Raw genomic sequence first — 22,533 nt, forward strand, 5'->3', positions numbered from 1 at the left:
AAAAGTTATGGTTTTGAAATAAAACAATTAGTTTTATCCTTTCTTGTGCATTAAAACAAGCGACCACAAGACCATAAAATCTATGATAAATTTATATGCCTGTGTGTTGAGCTTGGATATCTACTATAACATGCAATTTCTGTTACTATTAATATCTTCACAAAGCGAAGGAAATTTACATTTCATAAATAAATTCAGTCCGTAATATTTTTGCGACGGCCTGACTATAGTGAGGTCACACCAAGACTGTGGAAGGCCACACACTGATTGGCTCTCGTCAAATGTCATCTGAGTGATATCTAGTGTCAGTCTCGATGAAGCTTTTTCGTAAATATTAAAGATATGATCCGACCATGTTCCTCTTTGTTGAATGTTAAACCTAGGCGTCTATGAAATTCATGTTGTGATATTGGGTGGTTATTAGAAGTGAGTGGTGGGTGAAGATCTGTAAATTTTAAGGATATTGTCTTATTTCGATTAAAAAATGCCATTGATCAGCCCATGAGGAAATTGAAGATAGATCATCATTCAAGAACTCTGCAGTTATAAAAGGTCATCATCATTTTCAATAATAAATAATAATATATAGAGATGTATCATCAGCAAATAGTTGTATATTGTATATCATATTTTCTGTTAAGTCATTTATTAACAAAAGAAAAGGAAAACGACCAAGTAGTGAATCTTGCGGTACTCCAGCATTTATCGGTTTTTCATTTGATTGATATTCGTTTATAATTACTCGTTACATGAAGAAGATGAAGCTATAAGTGATGTATCATCGGCAAACATTAGTGCTTCAATATATTAATTACTGTAAAATATATGACAAAAATATCTTATTAACATATGATTATTAGAAAATACACATTCTATTTATTTAGTGCTTACTATTGTAAAATATGTCCGACACTTTAATGAATATTGTACAGTGTGTATTACCATATAATGATTTTGAAAAAAGTAATTATAGAAATACTTAAACTAGTGCTTAAACTGTAGTATATCTTATAATGTATCTTCAAAGGGTTCCCTACATAAACACCTTTCTTTGTATTTTATAAGTTGGTGTTGAGGGAATGAACCCTATATACACAGCCTGGTAGAATATCTTGATAAAATTTTTAGAGTGTTTTATAACACTCGAAAAATTTGTATGCGTGATTGACAAAAATATGATAGATTGTTTAAAAGTGAATTTGGGCATTAAGCATTCATCAAACCAATCGGTTATCCTAAATTACAAGTGCTTTATCATAATGCAGATGTACCTAAATTGTATATGAAATACGCCTTTAATCTAAATAAAACTATATTATTCCAGATGTTGCACGCCCATAATTAAGAGATGTTATATAAAATAAGATTTATCATGACTTAGCACTGCTCATTTTGCTCGCATATTACTAGGATCACATACCCAACAATCCCAAGACCGGCTTTCACAGATACCATTTACACAGAAACACGTGGTAAGTACGGACAACATGTGTTTTAAAATTACAATAAACATTCATAGTTTTAAATAAGCAGAAAACAAAGGACGTATAATGCATATATTACATCTAAGATGTACGAACTGAATGTTTTCAATATTAATCATTTTGTTATTTTTACGATTTAGTATTGCGCAATAAAACTCGTACAGATAATGGATTTAACAGATCAAAACTCTTTGTACTTAATGCAGACTGCAATCGACTATATACAGGATACACGACGAGGGGTCGTTGGATATGTAATTTATTCCTTAAAGGTTACAAAAGACACGAGCTTTGGATAGAGAAGACCGCAGTTTTTTCTGCCAGCAGTGATCGAAATTTGTACAGTATCCTGCTAATGACGTCAGTCGATTATTAGTGACAACAATTCGTGACGTGACAAGGAGAAAAGCAGTTTGGTTCAAACTTTAAAATCTCGACCAATTATATCCAGAAGATCATATTACACAAGTGGTATATTAATATATTTATTCAACAACCAATACAAACTGACGCTAGTAGAAGTACAGTTATGTAGCGATATTGGAAATTAAAAAAATAGTGACATCAACACTTAAATGGTAGAAAACGGAGCATTTCATCATGATATTATATAAATACGATGATAATTCGTCAGTCAATGTTATGGCTAGGAAGGATAGGGATATTCTATCCAAGGGTCGTAAATGGAGTTACCTTTACAGTTCTATTTAATAACAGTTCAATCGATTTGTAATCACCTTCATTATAAAAACAGCCGAAAAAGACCATAACATATTGTGCTCAAGTCAAGTTATTGAACCCATTATCGTGATAAAGTGTGATGAAATGAATTAGATTTGAATTTCAATAAACACGCAATTATTTAAATTATTAATATTTGATGTAAAAAGATCTATTTCTGACAAAATAGCATTCATTTTCACATGTCTTAATGCATGGTTTGCATTTTGAATATATAATCAAGATATTTAAACGATTTCCGGTTGTGTTTTATTCTGTAAACAATGAAATAACAAGCTAAAACAAAATACTGGACTGCCTTGTATTTTGTCGTCTGGTCAAAAGCGCTCAGCTAACCACGATCAACGTTTGTTGTACATGTAATATGAATTTAAGGCAAAGCCTCAGAAGAGCGCAGCTACATGTAAAAGATTATAACATCATAACTTTATATTGTCTATATTTTTTCTACGAGATTAAGAATAAAATATTTCACTGACATGCACATACTATATATATATATCGATAGTATCTTGTACGTACAAGATACTAAGTTGTACGTACAAGATATTAAGTTGTACGTACAAGATACTATCTTGTACGTACAAGATACTATCTTGTACGTACAAGATACTAAGTTGTACGTACAAGATACTACGTTGTACGTACAAGATACTAAGTTGTACGTACAAGATACTAACTTGTACGTACAAGATACTATCTTGTACGTACAAGATAAATAAAATTTTGTAGTGGCCCTAATACGCCGCCGATAAAATACTATCGATAGTTAGAAAGAATTCAAAACAATCCAAATGGAATAGTTCAATATACTTCAATCTTGTTTTTATCAGATGCAGAGAAAACTTGGCAACATGCCATGCCATTGAAAATACGCGCGAATCTGTGCCGTCATCTTTGGCGTCAGGTTTTGTGACGTCACTGCTGACGGTGCCGTGCGCTTGAGAACACACATAGTATATATTGGATAACTACATTTATTGCGTTGTTCTTATATATGTGTAAATTAAAACTACTTACAGTAATTTTAAAGCGTATACTGATAACACATTAAGTCAAATACAGAAATTTCAAATCTCGTCGTGCTGATAACGAGAATTAAAACATGGCTGCCTACATGGAGGCGCGAGACTTTTCCTGCGGGACACAATTTCAAAGTCCAAGGGGTACTGGAATGTATTGGAATCTATATGCTCACACACGTGTTATGGTTAGTAGAGCTTCGCTCTACGCGGCCTTCGGCCGCGCAGAGAGCTGCGCTCTTATCAAGTTACCAAGATTGAGCTACATCCTTTCCGATTTTCATTGTATTAACACTCTTGTTTGTCATGTGAGCAGACGGTATGCCAATCGGTGCTTTTTATCTTAGAATACAGCCATACACCCCCTGAATCATAAATCTAAAAATATTGTAGTTTATTTTGGTATGCCTCATCTATGTGTCACACACACACACACACACACACACACACACACACACACCCTCACATACATTTTACAAATGAAATAGATAAAATCACGAAAATGTGTTCTTCATGACAATGGGTCACCAGCCAATTAGGAAATAAAATAATTCAATAAGCGTTAGGACCTGGTTTTCATAGAAATATAAACAGCAGGAACACTTAAGCAAATAAGTTAAAAACAACACTACCGGTTCTATTGGTAACAGAGAGTATATTTAGTGAAGTGAGAAATTAAATTGAGCTAAAGCAGACACGACCTTCATGACATATTTTCGAATTACTGTAACCAATCGTTCTCCATTTCCAAATTTCAGCGGATATCATCATGAGGAAAGCTTTGATCATCATCCTGGTCTTAAGTTTGCTTGTACAAATGTCTGAGGCACAACCAACGACACGGCTGCGGCGACTTCTAAGAAGAGGACTTCTAGGACCCAGGCGGGTATGGGGCCTACGTAGGGGTAATCCATTCTTCCGTAGAAGATTTCGTCGTAGATTGTTCGATCCATTTTTTCCGGTGGACCCATTTTTTCCTGGACTATTATTTATATGAGGTAAATGGATTCGTTGTTCATCCTTTGTTTTATATTATCTAGTAATTAATTCACCTATTTATTTTGTATCTATATACATTTCCTGATGTCACTATCTTTTCTAATTCTATATGTGTATGAAAAAATGTCCACACAAGTTTGCAAATATTTCTTCTATTTCCATTTCACAGACAACTAAATAAAATAAAATAGATTTAATGTACGATTCCATTAATTTTCCAAGAAATTCTTTTTTCCAAATCGATACGCATTATCAATGTCTGAATTGTGACGTAACGATAACTTTCTGGGATGTTTTTAATAGTCGTAAGAAAAACAGAATTGGCCATTAGGGAAGTCAGATTTATTATGAATACATATACAAAGAAAATTATGTCATTTGGCTATGATCCTTTCGATAACTGAAATACATATAGCTTCAATTAATGATAGTACCAAGAATCCATAATCTATCTATCAAATCGTCGTAATACAATAGGATTTAAAATAAATAAACGTATAAATGTATTTGGTCTTTCACCATATTTACATAGATTTATTTTTTGTCTAACCTACGTTTTGTTGTATTTCAGACGGATCAGATAAAACCAAGTAACTTTCAAGTACACTTGATCATTCTGGCAAAGAAGTCTTAAATCATAATATATTTTAATATGTTTAAGTAATTATTAAATGTTTGCTCACATCTTGCCTGTTTGTGCTAAATCGGCAACACATAATTACACCAATGCTCCACTTCTTCAATGTATCTTTAAAATCGTAAGAAATATTTAATTCCTTAAGGAAGTACTGTACATCAGTGTGTCGAGCATGTGTTTGTCACCGAAGTTAGCTCGGTAGAATGATTGGAGGTGACAGAAATCAAATACAAGTATGCAACTCTCATTCAAACTCTATTTCAAAATGTTGTCAGTAACCTACGTAAAACAGTCGCCATTCTATTTATCTTTCTTCCGGATAGGCTTCATATCAACTTTATGTCAAATCTGGTAACAGTTTAACTTATATATTCCATTCCGATCATTAAAACTCAAAACAATACGTGCATATCCTTTGAAGTTTTCACTTGTGCTTGTGTTGACGTCACCAAGTTCCATAGCCTGAACAGTCTTATCACCAGCTTCTGATTATAATTCCACCCAAAAACAATTTAAAACAAGCGAACAAATGAAAGTTATGAAAAGATATTTTTCAATACATAAAAACTGTACTTTATTGTCAACATGTTAATATTATTGGAATTTAAAGACCGCACAACTTTAAAACCACTTTAGAATTATTTGACCGTTACGCGTAGGCGTAGGTATATATTGTATACATTATCAATAACGTTACATATTCATACGCTTGACAAAATGGTTCATAGCCTGATAATTCCAATCTGATAGATTAAACGGGAAACTGAAAGCAGAATGGAAATATGAAATCGAGACTCCTTTTGTGACAGTACAAAATATCATGACGCCTTTTGACAGTACAATATCGTGACGCCTTTTTGGGCAGAACAATATCATGACGCCTTTGCGGACAGAACAATATCGTGACGCCTTTTGACAGTACAATATCGTATAACGCCTTTTGGGCAGTAAAATATCCTGACGCCTTTTTGAACAGTACAATATCGTGATACCTTTTGGACAGTACAATATGGCGATACCGTTTTGGACAGTACGTATTATCGTGACGCCTTTTGACAGTGCAATGTCGTGATTTAAGCAAGGATTTTTATTGTTTGTTGTTTACTGGTGTGTAAACTGCATTTTTTGTACAGATATTTTAAATGACGCGCGTCACACATATACACAAAATATAGTTCACATTGACTTTATCTTTTTTCATCCCATTTACACAATATTTGTTAATTTTTCATTTGCTGATATATAATTTAAGATTTACATAACATTCATACATGCAATATATTGAAGATGTTTCATACAGAAACAATATAGGCCTAACCAGATGCGCTTACACACTACTTGCTGAAGTCAATGTTCCGGTGTTTGTAATCTTGCGCGGCAACCACTGCGTTTACGCAAGTGTAAACGATTTCGCAGTTGGTAAGGATATATAGCAAAGAGAAAACGGAAATGTAGATATAACGTTTTGGATTGAACAATATCATGACGTCTTTGCGGACATTACAATATCGTGAAGTTGTTTTGAACGGTACAATATTGTGATGTCTTGTTTGATAGTACAATATCGCGATGCTTTTTGTGACAGTACAAATGGGACTATGGGATGCGTTTTGACCGTACACTATTGTGTTGTCTTTTGACAGTACAATGTCGTGATACCTTTTTTGGACATTGCAATATCGTGAAGCCTTTTGAGTGTACAATGTCGTGATGCCTTTTGACAGTACACTTTGTGATGCCTTTTGACAGTACACTATCTTGATGCCTTTTGCGGCAGTACAATATCGTGATGCCTTTTTGACAGTACAGTATCATGATGCCTTTTGACAGTACAATATCGTGATGCCTTTTTGACAGTACAATATCGTGATGCTTTTTTTTACAGTACAGTATTGTGATGCCGTTGTGACAGTACAATATTGTGATGCCTTTGCGACAGTAAAGTATCGTGATGTCTTTTGACAGTACAATATCGTGATGCCTTTTTGACAGTACAGTATCATGATGCCTTTTGACAGTACAATATCGTGATGCCTTTTTGACAGTACAATATCGTGATGCTTTTTTTACAGTACAGTATTGTGATGCCGTTGTGACAGTACAATATTGTGATGTCTTTGCGACAGTAAAGTATCGTGATGTCTTTTGACAGTACAATATCGTGATGCCTTTTTGACAGTAAAATATAGTGATGGCTTTTGTAGACAGTATATATCTTGATGCATTTGTGAAAGTATTATCGTGACGGCTCTTGTGTGTATATATCGTAATGTTTTTTTTTTTTTTTTTATAATACTATATTCTGAAATATGTTTTGATAGTATAATATTGTGACACATTTTGTAATACAATGTTATGGAATCTTTTTGAAAATACAATAGTTTGGCGCCGTTTTTGCTAACATACATGAGTAATATTATCGCGCTTGTTTTGAAAATCAAATACTGTAACACTGTCTTTTTCATAATACAATAGTATATGGTACCATTTTGATAACAAACTTGTGACGCCTTATTTGATAATAAACTTTTGTGGCGCGTTTTTTGATGATAGAAGTAATGAAATTTGTGAATATTGTGACAAAATTGTGATAAAACAATTTTTGATCATTGATCGCGCCACAATAATGCATTGAAGAAAACAGTTGAACAGAGAAATCTATATAATTATGGTATTTCTATGAAGTGTTTTGTTTTATTAATAATAAACCAAGTAAAATGTTAAATTAGTCACAATGACGCACACCAGTTTTAAAAACAATTTTATTATAAAAATAAACATATTAATAATCGGTCGATATCTTGTCTGAGCATTGGAATACAGTCACCTAAAAGAAAAAAAAGCAATTATAATATATAGTACTTTGAGTAATTAGAGGTATTGGATAAACAAAAATTGTTAGGCATACTTCATATTCTATAACTACATATGTTTCACGATAGAAAGATCATGTGATTTTGACTATCGTTTATGTTTACACATCCCAGTGTGTAAAGTACGTACGACTACATGTACCCTCACTGGTCATTCTCGGTCGGTGCGCATTTTCTTTAGAATTTGTTTATAACAGGCCATTGATAATATTTTATAATCAACAGAACACTGACTCTGTATTTGGGCACTATATATTATGGCGGGAAGATATTCTAATGATATGTGGCGGTTAGCTTCCCTGAATGAGACAAAAAACTAATCCCTACGGTATAAGTTATAAACAAGTTCCCCAAAGCATGACTGTTATTTTTCACGTTTTCTAAACTCTCGTTAGTTAATTTTTCACTAAAGCTCGTGTAATTTCAAAATTGTTGTACCTAACTTTGACCTACTTGTACACGACAGTCTATTCTGACAGAGATTAAAGGTTAAAATTGTATACCAAATTCAAAAAACCAAAATTAAGTAAGACTGTCTTCAATTATGAAAAATCAACAAAATAGAAACTGAAAATGAATAACAATAAAGCATGATCTCTGAGAAGCCAATGAAGTGAAAAAAACTTCAAAATATAATTGTAAAATATTTATTTAGCCGAATTGAATGTCACAGGGCAATATTAATTACAATGCTTTGTATCATTTAGAATACTTGTCGCCGTTCTATGAAAGCTCGAGTTGGACGAGTTGAAAAGAGCTAAAACTGTTCAGCTCCATAGAGTCATTTAGCTGTTTTACGTGACACCAAATGGGTCTTATTTACATTGATGAGCATTCATTGTTAATGTATTGCACACATGTTTAAATGTGATAGATTAATTGAAACTAACCAACAAACATCAGCACATGATACTATAAAAATGATATACTGATATGAATTGTTAAGTTGACATATTCGCTATACTTCTTAAAATCCAACGATTTTCGATTTAACGAAGATATGACATAACACTTTTGTCATTGAATCATGAAACATTTGGTCTGCTAGATGTGCACATCTCAAAGCATCCTTGCAATGCAAGTCACATGCTTTATCGTTTTAGTTTAATCAACCACTTTGAAATAATATTTGAAATAATGTGATATCTGAATCTGTTCATGTTACTGTAACAGTACGTATCCCGGTACAATGTGATTTTAACGCAAAAAAAAATTGATGGATTCGTGCAGTGTACATGAAAACTAGTCATACAATATTAAAATAAAGATTGACATGATGTTATGTTCACGCACAATTTCTAGCTCGAAATGTACTAAAAAGAGATTCCCGCTAAAACACACATGTTAACAGTATACATACATACTCAATACTAGCCAATTAAAACTACTGACCCAAATAAAATAGTATTCACATGTTATCCAATTAAAACTACAGAACCAAATAAAATAAGACTCAATACTAGCCAATTAAAACTACTGACCCAAATAGAATAGTATTCACATGTTATCCAATTAAAACTACAGAACCAAATAAAATAAGACTCAATACTAGCCAATTAAAACTACTGACCCAAATAGAATAGTATTCACATGTTATCCAATTAAAACTACAGAACCAAATAAAATAAGACTCAATACTAGCCAATTAAAACTACTGACCCAAATAGAATAGTATTCACATGTTATCCAATTAAAACTACAGAACCAAATAAAATAAGACTCAATACTAGCCAATTAAAACTACTGACCCAAATAGAATAGTATTCACATGTTATCCAATTAAAACTACAGACCCAAATAAAATAAGACTCAATACTAGCCAATTAAAACTACTGACCCAAATAAATAATACTAACATGTTAGTCAATTAAAACTATTAACCCAAATAAAATGATACTCACATGTTAGCCAAGTGCATATGGCCCGGCCCCAATAACAGCACCTAAGCCGCCACCTAATCCTGCTGCTGGGTACTGGTAGCCGTATGGGTTTAATGGATTGTGAAAGCCACGGCGGTATGGCTGGTTAAATCCGTAATTATAGCCACCATGGTAACCTCTGCCTCTTCCGAATATACGACTAGCACCATAGGCTAAAAGTCCTGCTCCAATGATATCTCTCAATTTAGCATTTACCTGGATACTGACCAGACAAGTCACTAGGATGTAGCAGGCAATTTTGTTTACCTTCATGCTGAAAAAAACTATGAAAAATAGCATTAACCTGATGTCGAAATACTAGTTATATTACATACACATGTTTGGTTAGAATTCATAATTCTTGGTATAATACTGTTTTAATGGTCAAAATGTTTTAATATTTGGAAGGATTATAATAGAATATGATAATAAAAGTTTTAAAGTTCAATGTTCGTGATTAAATGAGGAATGTTTGTCAGAAACAGGGAAGCGTAATGAAACAATTTGAACCAGTATAAACTGACTAAGATCAACTATTTATTAAAATTATTTATTTTCTGACAAAAACAACCCTTAGATCCATAGATAGAAAACAATGTGGACTTGTTTCTCTTCATGTTCATAAATAGTCGTTGAAATTAAACATCATATTTCGAACAATGAACGCTGAGATTCCACCTTTTAACAATAATTAAGTTTATGAAGTAATGCAGAAAATTCCCGGTAACTCGACAAGCTGGAGACTGAAAATAATTCGAGGAACACAGGGTATTTGAGATATAGGCTGGTCTGCAGTCAGAAATACATTGTAAATACCTTTCAAACTTTGTTGACTAGATCTTTTAACTCTATTTTTTGATATTATCTTAGAGCGTATTTACTTAGTATTATTATGCAATGAAAGTTTTCTTATAATAAATTGTAATTCAAACTGTGTATGACATATAAATGTGACACAAAGAATTGAAAATAAAAGAAAGTTTAGGCATAATATAAGAGAGTTGAATTAAATGTTTACTCAAACTAAATAATCTGTTCAAAAAGGGGTTTGAGCTTCCGAGAGTTTTGTTATCATGAGCTTTATATGGTTGTTGTGGGGACTAAGTAGTCAGTCCGACGAATGGGGTACATTACATATACTGTATGTATTTAAGGCTATGTTATAGAGACATTGTACTCACTGTTACTACATAACGGTAAGGGATTCAGCAAACTTGTAGAAGATTTTACATCAAACATTCACATATAATATCATACAGGGATTATCAAAGAAGTAATGTATTAACGAATTGTTGCGAGTGACATGTTGCCTTGACAATTCGACAATCTGTTTGGTATATACGGTTAAAGATGCTCAATCGCCAAAAAAGCATAAATGACATTCATCATTTGAACAATAGTTGGTGTTTAATCATACATAAATATGTCTAACTAACACATATAATTGTGTAAAATAATTTATTTTGCCTTTGGTGCATGCGCAATCAGTACGTAATTCCATTTAGGATGTAGTGCCACAGAATGTGTTCGGGATGCAATTTATTATTTTTCATATTTTTAACCTGAATTAAAATTAGGAGCTCAAACTTTTCAATGGAGGTAATGGTGTAAAGTAAGTAACTTTTGTAACTGAAGAAAAATATTAAATTGTCTGCTCCTGTTTTTGATGGTGAAAAAAATACCATTTCTCAGCGCATGGAGCATCTTTAAGATTACGTCCTTACATAGTATCAAACATTATATATTGACGGAGGATGAGTTACATATTAATAAGCTAAGTGCTAATCTACCGCATGGTTCTCTACACTAATATTATTAATAGTAATACTTATGAAATGAGAAATTCATTCGAAATTCTGCACTTGGCCGGTTTGAATTACCTTAATCTTAATTCTTACCTCCTGAAGGTGTCGAGGTGTGTTCTGGAAGTTGAGATTGGCGATTGAAACGTCTTTATATACAATAAAGAAGGACTACAGGTTTATTGTATTTTACAATTTCAGTGTTTAATTATGATTGATTCTTTGTCAATAATCAACAATACATCATTACGACCACAAAGGTTGTTTACTTCGAGATAATGGATCTATAATAGGTTAATTAGTACAGAGCTGCGGTCACCTATCAGGTGACTCGATTTTACGAGGGTTTGTTTACGGAAGATTAAATGTCGCCATATTAATGTTAAAGGATTTGTGCAGTCAAAAATGACAATTTCAGTTTATGCTGGAAATGGCTTTATTAGCACGTGTAGAAACCTCTCCGTGCCGCGCGCGACCGGAATAACATGTAAGCCGCCGATATCGAGGTCAAATTTTCTGACCACCGGATTATGCATATTTTCTAGCTCTAAACCATGTGACGTCATAATAGTCCGTGGCTTATAGCTGTACTATAACTGATGTGCCATCACTTACAACGACGGTCACAGGAAAAAGCCGATCAACGATGTTTTATGATTACTTTTGAGTTAAGTTAATTATAATCGAACAATAACTTTGTAGTTTGAATAACTAAAAGAGTGAAATTCTATGTTTCAAATACTCTAATTTATGCTCTAATAACAGGTATCTTCGTGTAATTATGAAAGAAAATCCTCACAGAAATAAAAGTTTCGGATTTTTTGTCGAGGAGTTCAGCAACGAATAAGCTTTAATTAGATAATATTTTCCTGTAGTCTGTATCTGTGAATTGCAAACTTTAAAATGAAATTTTCCGTAACAATTTAAGAAATCCTTGATTAAATCATTAAGGATATGATGCTTGACGTACGTACACACCGATGATTGATCATTACAAACACTGTGTTGTATGTTGCTAACCGATTAAATCGAGATACATTTATTACAATACCGTAAAACGTTTCAACATGTGGTAGAAAGAATTTATTTTTGGTAATATCAAAGATCAAAATATTGAGATATTAAGCAAAACAAACTATTTTTTCATACCATGCGGTTGCTTTCAATTTTTAATCGATACACGAGTAGATACACCGATATAGATATAGAATTAGCCATGCCTTTGGTTTGATGGTTATGTAATACCTTGACCAGGATGTTGTTTACCTGTACACAACGCCATTCATCGAACTCATTTGTAATTACCTGGCCGCGGACAATTTGCTATTCGGTGGACTATATCGAGTATTTGCTATTGTCTTACTGTCAATGAGGTAATTAGGACATCTGTTAATTGGATTGTAATTTGAATTATGGAAACCCCGTAATCTATGCTCTAGGTTTTTTTTATTGCCACCTCCATTTTAAAAATGAAGATGTAAAAGCAAATGGAAATAAAATATCCCTGATCATACCTAGGAATATATATTACATATTATATATATATGTCGTACACAGGTAAAACAATAATGGAAGTTGACTTATTCAGAAACAAAAATGGTTCTAAGAACTATTTCAACTAAAGGTTTATCCTTAAAAAATATTCCAGTTTAGTACTGCAATTACTGCATGGCATATAGCAATCTTCCGTAATTTCTAAGGTATTAGTAAAAATTCTACGCATGTATTTTCACCGTTTCAAATGTACATGTATAGTCATACAAGAAGGGTTACAACATTAGCACACTAAATATACTTATTTAAATATCACTTAGTATATTTTTTAAAAAGGTACAAGATATTTTATCTATTTATAATGCCTGTATACAAGTAATTTCATTTTTCATTTGAACACTACGTAGTCGACACTACTCGTAAATCACGACCAAAATCAACCGATAGCGCTAAAAGTTAGGCGATTCGTTGAGTGGGACTTAATTCTTCATTCATCCAAAGCGATATCCTGACGTATTATAAAAAATTGGCTGCACAAATCCTTTAATCCCGTTAAACAATAGATAAACAAAACTGAATGGAGCCTAATAGTAAACTACATGCCTTTTGCGATATTGCGCGAACATTTCTTTTTACAAATTAGAAAGTGGTAATTGCTCCCCGTCGTGAAATTAAACAAATACGCGTACATTGCGGCGTAAAGTACACAGATGAAGTCAATGTGAGGTGGTTTTAAAAACTGATAAAAAAACCTTGTGATTTTCATAGAAGTAAATGTAAAATCTAATGTCAGTGCTCTTAACACCTAAAAATGTTTAAATAGATAAGAACAGGCGATATCCCGACTTGTATGTGACTAATAGAATCTTACATGGGCCTGTCACGTGGACAGGGATATCTCAACCCGAGTGAAAGATTTTTACTGGTCAACCCGAGGCTTGCCAAGGGTTGATGGTCAAAATCTTTTACGAGGGTTGAAATATTACTGTCCACCTGACAGGCCCATGTAAGATTACTTTTCTTCCATACTTTAGCGAGAAATGGTGAAAATTCAGTTGATATGAATGTCGTTGTATGCAAAAAATGGTCGCCGCATGTATTGATGACGTCACTGTCTAGCGCGTGTCGTCTCTCTTTTCCCTTCTCCGGTAAAAGACAGCAACCGCGGGATATCCCTGTCAAGTATGGGAGAACAAGTTCCCTTTGATTGGAGGCCCTCTTTTTGTGACTATACCATTTGGTCTGCCCTTGATGTTTTTGCAATACAATGTTCTTTGACCATAACAAACAAATCACATTGATTACTATTTTGCGATATGACAGATTTTTTTTCTTCATAAATATATCCGCGAATCAAAAATGCATTTAGAGTTGTTTATCAAGAATTAGGTTGCTGTTACAGTATGTATTTATTATTGTGTAAACTTGTGTACTTGGTTTGAGTTCTCCTTATATGGTAAGTACGGAGAAAGCACGAAAGAACGGAATGATAGATGTATATAAATAAGGGTCACACCTGTGTGCTTTATGATTTCATGAGTTCATTGACTATTGTACTGTGAAGTGAAACAATTCGTTAAACTTAATCTGGTGTGTTTCTAGGAAGTGAACCGAAAATGATAGATAACATGATCGAGTAATTATATAATGGGGACACCAGAGTGCAGAGGAAACAGCAAGTCTACTATCTGTTCTGTCGTAGACAGTTTATAGTTGATATACAATTTTTTTCTGTTTCAGCACATATTTTCATAGATTTATTTTCTAGATAGAAATTGTTGATATAAGGAATGGATAATTTCTTCCACGAAAATAAATAAAATCAAATGAAAAAATTCTAGCTATATTTTCAGCATAACGATTCGACATTCATGTCGCTTAATGTCAGAAAGTTTTAATGAATAAAATAATTTTGAAATAGGTGTAAAATATCTATAATGAGATAATATGATATTATGCATGTGACTTAGTTTTTTTGCCTTTAGACTTTGGATTGCATAACCTGTCTGAATTCTGCCGCACAACTACTTCTAATCTAGTTTTACAACCTGACTAATCTAGTTTTACATTTTCTAGCATATCGGAGCATGTTAAGATTTCAAAATGATTATATGGACAAAGGACCATTTAACTAACTGGCTTAATTATTCCTGCATATTACCACTGTCCCTCCACCTATTGATCCGAGCTCGAAACCAGCGTGGGCAGTTGCCAGATAATGACCGTAGGTCGGTGGTGTATTTCCGGTATCCTTCACAACGTAACCGGAATCAAACGTTAGAAAGTAACACTTGGTTCAGCCGTATGGAATCTACACTTGATTAAAAACATGAACTTGCCATTTATTACTTTTATATCATTTTAAAAAGTCAGTGCGTTGTTATAGTTACGTATGTTTCAAGTAGGTTACTTAACAAGAATTATGATTTCAAGACACAGACACATGAAGATGTGTATCATGAGGACATATTAATATACAAAGACATATCAATGATGATGTGAACACACAATCTACAGGGTATAAAAAAACAGAAATTTAGAACTGTATAGCATTAAAATTTAGTAATATCATTACCGCTCTTAGAAAAAAATTGCATTAATAACTTGGATACTTCAAACATTCCTTGGACGCTCTAATTTAACAATGAAGGATTTGGTGTAGAACTGAGCAAAATATTTTTTCTCTAATAGCTTTAATTTGGGTGTTTTCACATTTAAAAAGATAGTAAAATTCATCTCCGATATCAACATGACATGAATCACAAATTCTATTCTATCCCATCGGACAGAGGTATCTGCACTTTCAGTGAGGGTCGGATGTCTCTGTCTTACCTGGGGCAAGACAGCCTGTACACGTACAACATATTCGCGTGCTAAACAGGAATTTGTAAAACGTCATATGCAAAAAAACATTAATCTGTGCAGTCCAGTTGGAGAATTCATATCACCTTTGACCTCAACCTCGTGCTTTGTTCGCGTACTGAACATTGACCATCGCAATCCGAAGTCCGCTCTAAACTGATATATATGTTAAGTAAAGACTAACCATTCAGGAACACAGAACTTTTCCTTCTTATTCAAATTTTGTCTTAATATTTTATCTCAAATTCAATAAACATTTAAATTGAGATGAAGATTTGTTAGGTTGAATGTGAATCTTTGATATAATTTAAAAGAAAATCGCCAATAAATTGTTATATGAGTATATTTATTATAAAAAAAAACTATTTAATATAGATGATGTATGGCTAAAAACAAAGCTGCTCTTTCATTTTGTGTAGAGTTCAGTGCTTTATTACATGAATGTGGAGTCTATCCATCTGAAAAGAAAAGAAAGTTATCAATAAATTTTACTTTCCTCAGTCACAACATTTATGGTAATAAATAGTCTTCTTTTGGATAATCACTTTAGGTTTAGTCTTTTTTTCATGATTTTAATGTATTTTCCTCTGGATTTCAATAATTCAAAAATTGATATCGTATGGATTTGATAGTATCAATTTACTAATAATATATATGAAATTTGTCTTTTTCTTAATTATATAAACTTTACATCCGACAGTATGGAGGTTGATAAACTTTGAATGTATTACGATTTGTACAATGGTGAAATACTTACAATAGCGTCTCGGTCCCCAACGTCTGTATCCATATCCCCCGTAGTAAGGATAAGGACGTGGGTAAAAACCACCGCGAAATCCTCCCCGTCTTGCCAAGCCAGCACCAATCAGGCCACCCGCAATTAAATACCCGAGACCTCTCTGACTAACCACGACTCCGGTGAAACACAGAAACAGAATCACAGCCAGGATTGACTTCATAGTGTCTGTAAAACGAACCAAAACAATATAAATTATCATTGTGTTTAGGAACGTTTACATGTATATTACAAAAAGACATAGTTTATATGAACATTGATATGTAATTGTGACAGTAAAATAATTACCGAAATGACGAAACTTGTGTCCATGTTTAAAGAAAGATTATGCGTTGATTTTAAATGGTAATAACAACATTCTAAGAACTAGATTATGAATTATGAAGATACGTCTGCATCTCTTATAAATTTATTGAATGATACATAATCTTTAGTAAATTTCTGAGATAAACGCATATCGTATATATATAACGCCATATGGTAACTTGAGATCACTAATCTTATATAAGAGATATGTCAACTTTAAAGTTGTATGGTCGATCTCTTTCGCTCTTTTTGTCATAATGAAAACTGTTTAAGTGTTATACATAATTTTCTCCGTCTGTCTGAGTTTTAAACTTTCTAATTATACCACTTTTTATAAAGTTGAAGCACTGGAAGCATTTTTAAAAAATACTTTTTCACGTTCCGAACTTTTCCGAGTTGTGAAACCAACAGAAAATGTCAACAATTTTTCATAAACAAAACATGTGCCTCAACAGACTTGATCTACAAAGAAAATAATGCTCGCACAATATAATAATTGAAACACAATGCTTTTTGGTAATGTGTGAATGGGATGTTCTGTGTACATATACCAGCATGATTTGCCCATATTTGCCAAAAGGAAAACGTAAACAAACACATTCACCACGTACAGGTCATATCGAACGTCAGTCACGTGATACGATTCGCAATCCACAAAACCCGAAGTCACTGAACATGGCGGTGATTGAAGGCGCTTTGCTCAAAACTAGGAATATATTTACTAAAATAGGCAATGCCTGTTGTTTGATCCTTTTTCGTTATTCGAAATATAATTTGTTGAAATTGTAGGAATATATGATTCTTACATCTCGGATCTCTAATAGGCCGACATATGCCTTTGGGGAGCTAAATCAACAAGTTACATGTCAATGTTAAAATACTTATTGTATCAAATGTCTAAGTGATATATCGTTACAGTGAAATTAGCATGCACTATAACTTTAAAAGCAAACGTTTTGATCATTTTTGACAAAATTAGCTAAGCGTGAAAAGTAAGTAGATTAGTTAAGCGTGAAAAGTAAGTAGACTTTACGGTGAAGTACGGAGTGAAAACGAACAAGAAGATTAAAAAAAACCAAGTACATACATTAAGTTGTTTCTACAGCCGGAGTGAAAAGATCATTTATAATTATATAATTAATTTTTGTTTGTTTTCATAGTAAATCCAACTCTCCTATTCGCAGATTCGTTTTCTTCATATACTATGAAGAAAAAATTCCGAGAATGGCGCGAAAATCCGACGTAATCATGACGTCACAATAAGGACGTCGACGTTGCGTATTGATTTAGAAAAAATAATCTATTGGAAAATCAAAAGAATCGTACGTTTAAACGTACTTTATGTTATCAAGTAGTCTGATAAATTAATTATAACCATTGACGTAACTATTTTTTTAACTTCATAGGGTTATGAAATAAATTTTGTTTGCAAACTTTTGTGAGCGGATTCTCACAGCTTGCAGACAAGATTTCTTTCATAACCCTATGAAATTAAAAAATAGTTACACCAATGCTTAAATAATGATAAACACTGCGGCTATAAAGATGGTGTAATATGTCCTGTTTTTTTCACCAAAAAATATTTTTATCGTATGAGAAAATAGAAAAATACAACGTAATGATGATATTCGCCAGTATTTCATGGTTTCTAACTTGTAACTAATATACAGACCTGTTTGTTGTCGACCCGCAAATTGACTACCCTAGTCAATAAAAAGGATTCCCTTTATGAGTTGTTTAACGTAACACAACGTATAATTCGTTTCCGGTTACGAGTATTTTATCTATTTGTGACCACGTCTTATATACTGACCAGTGTTTGTGTGGTTAGTGACCAGGCGTGTCCACTACTGGTAGAATCACAGCCAATAAGCGATGTCCATCTCACGATTGTAGTGTTGTTATTTGAGGAAAACAATAATGCGTCGTTAGTAAATGGACATGACATGCAATAATATGTATGACCGTTAGGATACAAAGGAATGCGTGTCAATTTTCCACGATAATAATGTTACAATAATATGACGAAGTAAAGACCAGTATATCGCTTAACATTGTGGCAGGACGTCGTAAGAGTGAAAATACATGTCTTTTTTGTGTTAATATTTGGGTACAATTCGACAGGTGCCATCAAAGAAGTGGAAAACGCTGCGGTTCCCGGTGAACCTAGTTCAAACCTATTCCGTCTTTGAATATTTGAATATTTGAGTTAGCTCCCCTGTGGGTAGGTATCGATTGTTAGGTCATTATTTTGTGAGCGCAATTCATGTCGTTTAATACGTTACTCATTCAAACACATAACGTCACAATCAATACCTAACCACAATGGTAAATTATAACTCTGTAATATGGAAAGACGGGATAGTTTGTTAAACTATCCCCTATTTACATATATTTAGCTTTATGCATTGTACGCAGAATTGATTCACCGACCACATCACATTGTCAAGATCATGTACATGCAAAGATATTTAAAGGGTAAATTCAGTGAGGATTATTCTGTTACATTACCACTATGCAAAATAATGCATAACTCTGAATTTCTGCATTTCTTCTGAAACATATAACAAAAAGTATTGAAAAATTCAGCAACATTGATAACCATTTTAATTGATACTATTATTCCAAATTATGTACCCACACCCGAGTCAATATCACACAATTTAAACAAATTCAATACATAACCACCGAGGAGTCGATGATTTTGTTACACAGGGAATGTAGCTAATAAGGTAAACACATTAATATAAGAGTAGTTCTAAACAAAAGTTGCTTTACTCCACAGGCGAGAGCAAGCTGGGTTCGACATATAAGACGTCCGAATTCAATGTGTAATGGCAGAAAGTGAGCAAGTTTAAACATTTCACACACATTTCACTACAGTAGTCTTTTTTCTATTGAAACCAACTAATCTGATATTAAAACTGATTTTTTTCAGATATATGAGCAAATTTTAATGTAATCTTATACTGAATTGTCCCTTTAAAATATAGATTGAAACTTCTGAATTTCAATTTTCAGAAAATATAAAATGCAGTGAAATTAAAATTTAGTAGATTGTATTGTTATACCCCTATGAAATAGTTCCTATATAAACTCTATTGCCAAAAATGCCAATATATGAACTGTTCCGTCGAGCGGTCCAAAAAAACTGTTAAAATCGACTGTTAAAATGTGCTGTTGGACCGGAGTGACGTCACACCTACAATTCCTGACGTCAATGCATTGTTTTGAGTCAATGGGTATAACAAAACAGTTATCGACTGGGTTTTCGGGCAACAGATGATTTGTTGGACCCTCACACAAACTGTTGCCCTTGGCCTTCGGCCTCGGGCAACAGTTTGTCTTCGGGTTCAACAAATCATCTGTTGCCCTCAACCCCAGTCAACAACTGTATACTGTATACCCATTTATTTAGTATAATATTTCGATCCTTTGGCACTGAGCCATGTCATCATCGTATAACTGTTCATTATATTACATGTAATTCATACCTGTGTCCATTTGTAAAATGATACTACCTTACTTAACAATATACATTGAATGTATATATTTACGTCTTGGTGGGGAAAGTGTTTATCTGTGTTATAGATCCCTTTACTATTTGCTGGTGCAGCTAATGTTAAAATATATAATCTATAACATGTCCTTCGCAATAGATTACGATAATGTAAGATTTGAATCCAAATTAGTTTTTTTTTATACTTTGTGGTAATATGTCATAGAAAGTTTAATTATCTTTAGATTCTGACGATTTTGGCAAATACCTGTTGTTATTCCTGCGATGTTTGTTATGGCCTACATCTTCAGTACTGTAAAACTAACAGTAACCCAAACATGTACACAAAGACTATAAACAGGCGCTCAAACATCTTTCCGAAAGCACTGGCACCATTATCATTGTATCTTCTATATCACGCCTTTGTAATGTCTCTCTATATGTCAATTAAATATACTGTAACTATCCAGTAGTGTCTATTTAGTCTAATTACCTATATTAATGGTACGATAATAAATTAACCTACTTAACAGTGACGATGGTTTCCCTCATAAAACAATAACATGTACTGAAAACACTTGTTGATTGGTTGATCGGGCTTAAACGTCCTTCTAACAGATAAGATTATGTAAGTACGGCCTCCACCGCACATATTGTGTTTTATGTGTGGATGTTTCTATGCTTATAGTTTAAACATTATTTTATTCATAAATGGATACATATATATATGTTTTAAGACTCTTTCATAAGTGGCTATGAAGGATAGGGATATTCTACCCGAGGGTCACAAAATGTAGTAAAACCCGAAGCTTGCCGAGGGTTTTGCAACATTTTGTGATTCCGAGGATAGAATATCCCTATCCCTCATAGCCACTTATGAAAGAGTATTTTTCTTCCATACCTCGACGTTTCATTGCAATTTGACAACTACATGTATGCTATCCCGCCATTTTGAAATAAATTCGATGAAATCCACGACTTGAAGTCAATTTTTCATACACGAAAAATACCGTGATATTTTCAGCACAAATTCCGTTATTTGCATCTTTTATAGTAAAACCAGTCATATTTGTGAAAAAAAATGTGAAAATTTTACCGAGGAAAAAGAGATTTTGTTGACGCCGTGACGTCACGAGGCTTTATTGCATGGGTAGCCATGCAATACAGCCGCAGGCGACATGATTGTATTGCCCTTGACCAGCCAGTATAACACACTTACAGGTATGAAAGAAAAATATATACATATATATACATACAACACATAATCATATTTCAGAATCGGAAAACAACCTTAGAGCTGATATAAATCCATTTCCCAGAAATATCAATACAAACTAACTGGAGACACCTGTTACAAGATATATATAAAGAAGTTAATAGAGATGTTAAATATTGAAAAATACTTTCATATAATATCTACAATACCCGTACGGATTGGAACAGTTCGGAGACTTTCTAGCTATTCTAAATGTGTACACGTTAAAAAGCAATATTTTAAATTAATTGTTTATTAACTCTGCGAATACGAGCTTTACAAAAGTCGGTTAATATCGGGAGTTTAAAACCTTAAGAGGCGGAGGAAAATATGTAGAACATTTCTACGAAATAGAAAGAAGAAAGCTAGTTATAGAGAAGAAAAATATAATATCTCAGATTTGGTCGTCTACCACAATCACGTGAATAGCTTAACACTTTATACTATCACGTCAAATGTAAAAAAAAACTTGCTTTGTCTCCAAAATTAGGCTTACTCAACCTACGATTGATTTACATGGATCACCATGAACATATGTTGTTTTACATCAATTAGAGTACACTCCCTATCATATGTCGTGGTTGATTTAGACCACACCCTAAATTGTTGTATCCCATAATTGTATTTGGTTCTGAGCATAAAGTTTATTGCTTAAAATAATAGTGAGTAAGTAAAATGTGTAGGTAAGTGATACTGCTTATGTGTGCTTAGAGTGAAAACTATGTTTTATTTCTCGTATATATGGACGATACGTTTACATTATGCGATGAAAAACTAAAAGATAGGAAAATTTGCTGTTAGTATTTTGTCGCCGATTCGATGTCATAGAACTGGAATATGTAAA

The 22,533-nt window shown here is 33.1% G+C and overlaps 1 protein-coding gene and 2 long non-coding RNA genes across 3 annotated transcripts in view; 1 reads left to right on the forward strand and 2 right to left on the reverse strand.

Moving 5' to 3' along the window:
• The window catches only part of LOC138318963 (zinc finger protein-like 1 homolog), a 433,896-nt gene that overhangs the window by 115,203 nt on the left and 296,160 nt on the right, over nt 1–22,533 (forward strand). The gene's annotated exons all lie outside the window — the stretch shown is intronic.
• On the reverse strand, nt 7,630–11,587 carry LOC138320074 (uncharacterized). The gene is made up of 2 exons (XR_011208085.1): nt 9,658–11,587; nt 7,630–7,710 (listed from the first exon to the last, which is right to left on the reverse strand). It is a non-coding gene; the product is annotated as an uncharacterized lncRNA (long non-coding RNA).
• Nucleotides 16,159–18,719, reverse strand: LOC138320075 (uncharacterized). The gene is made up of 3 exons (XR_011208086.1): nt 18,608–18,719; nt 16,591–16,797; nt 16,159–16,291 (listed from the first exon to the last, which is right to left on the reverse strand). It is a non-coding gene; the product is annotated as an uncharacterized lncRNA (long non-coding RNA).

Source organism: Argopecten irradians, chromosome 3, assembly GCF_041381155.1.
Source record: "Argopecten irradians isolate NY chromosome 3, Ai_NY, whole genome shotgun sequence".
Lineage (NCBI taxonomy): Eukaryota > Metazoa > Mollusca > Bivalvia > Pectinida > Pectinidae > Argopecten > Argopecten irradians.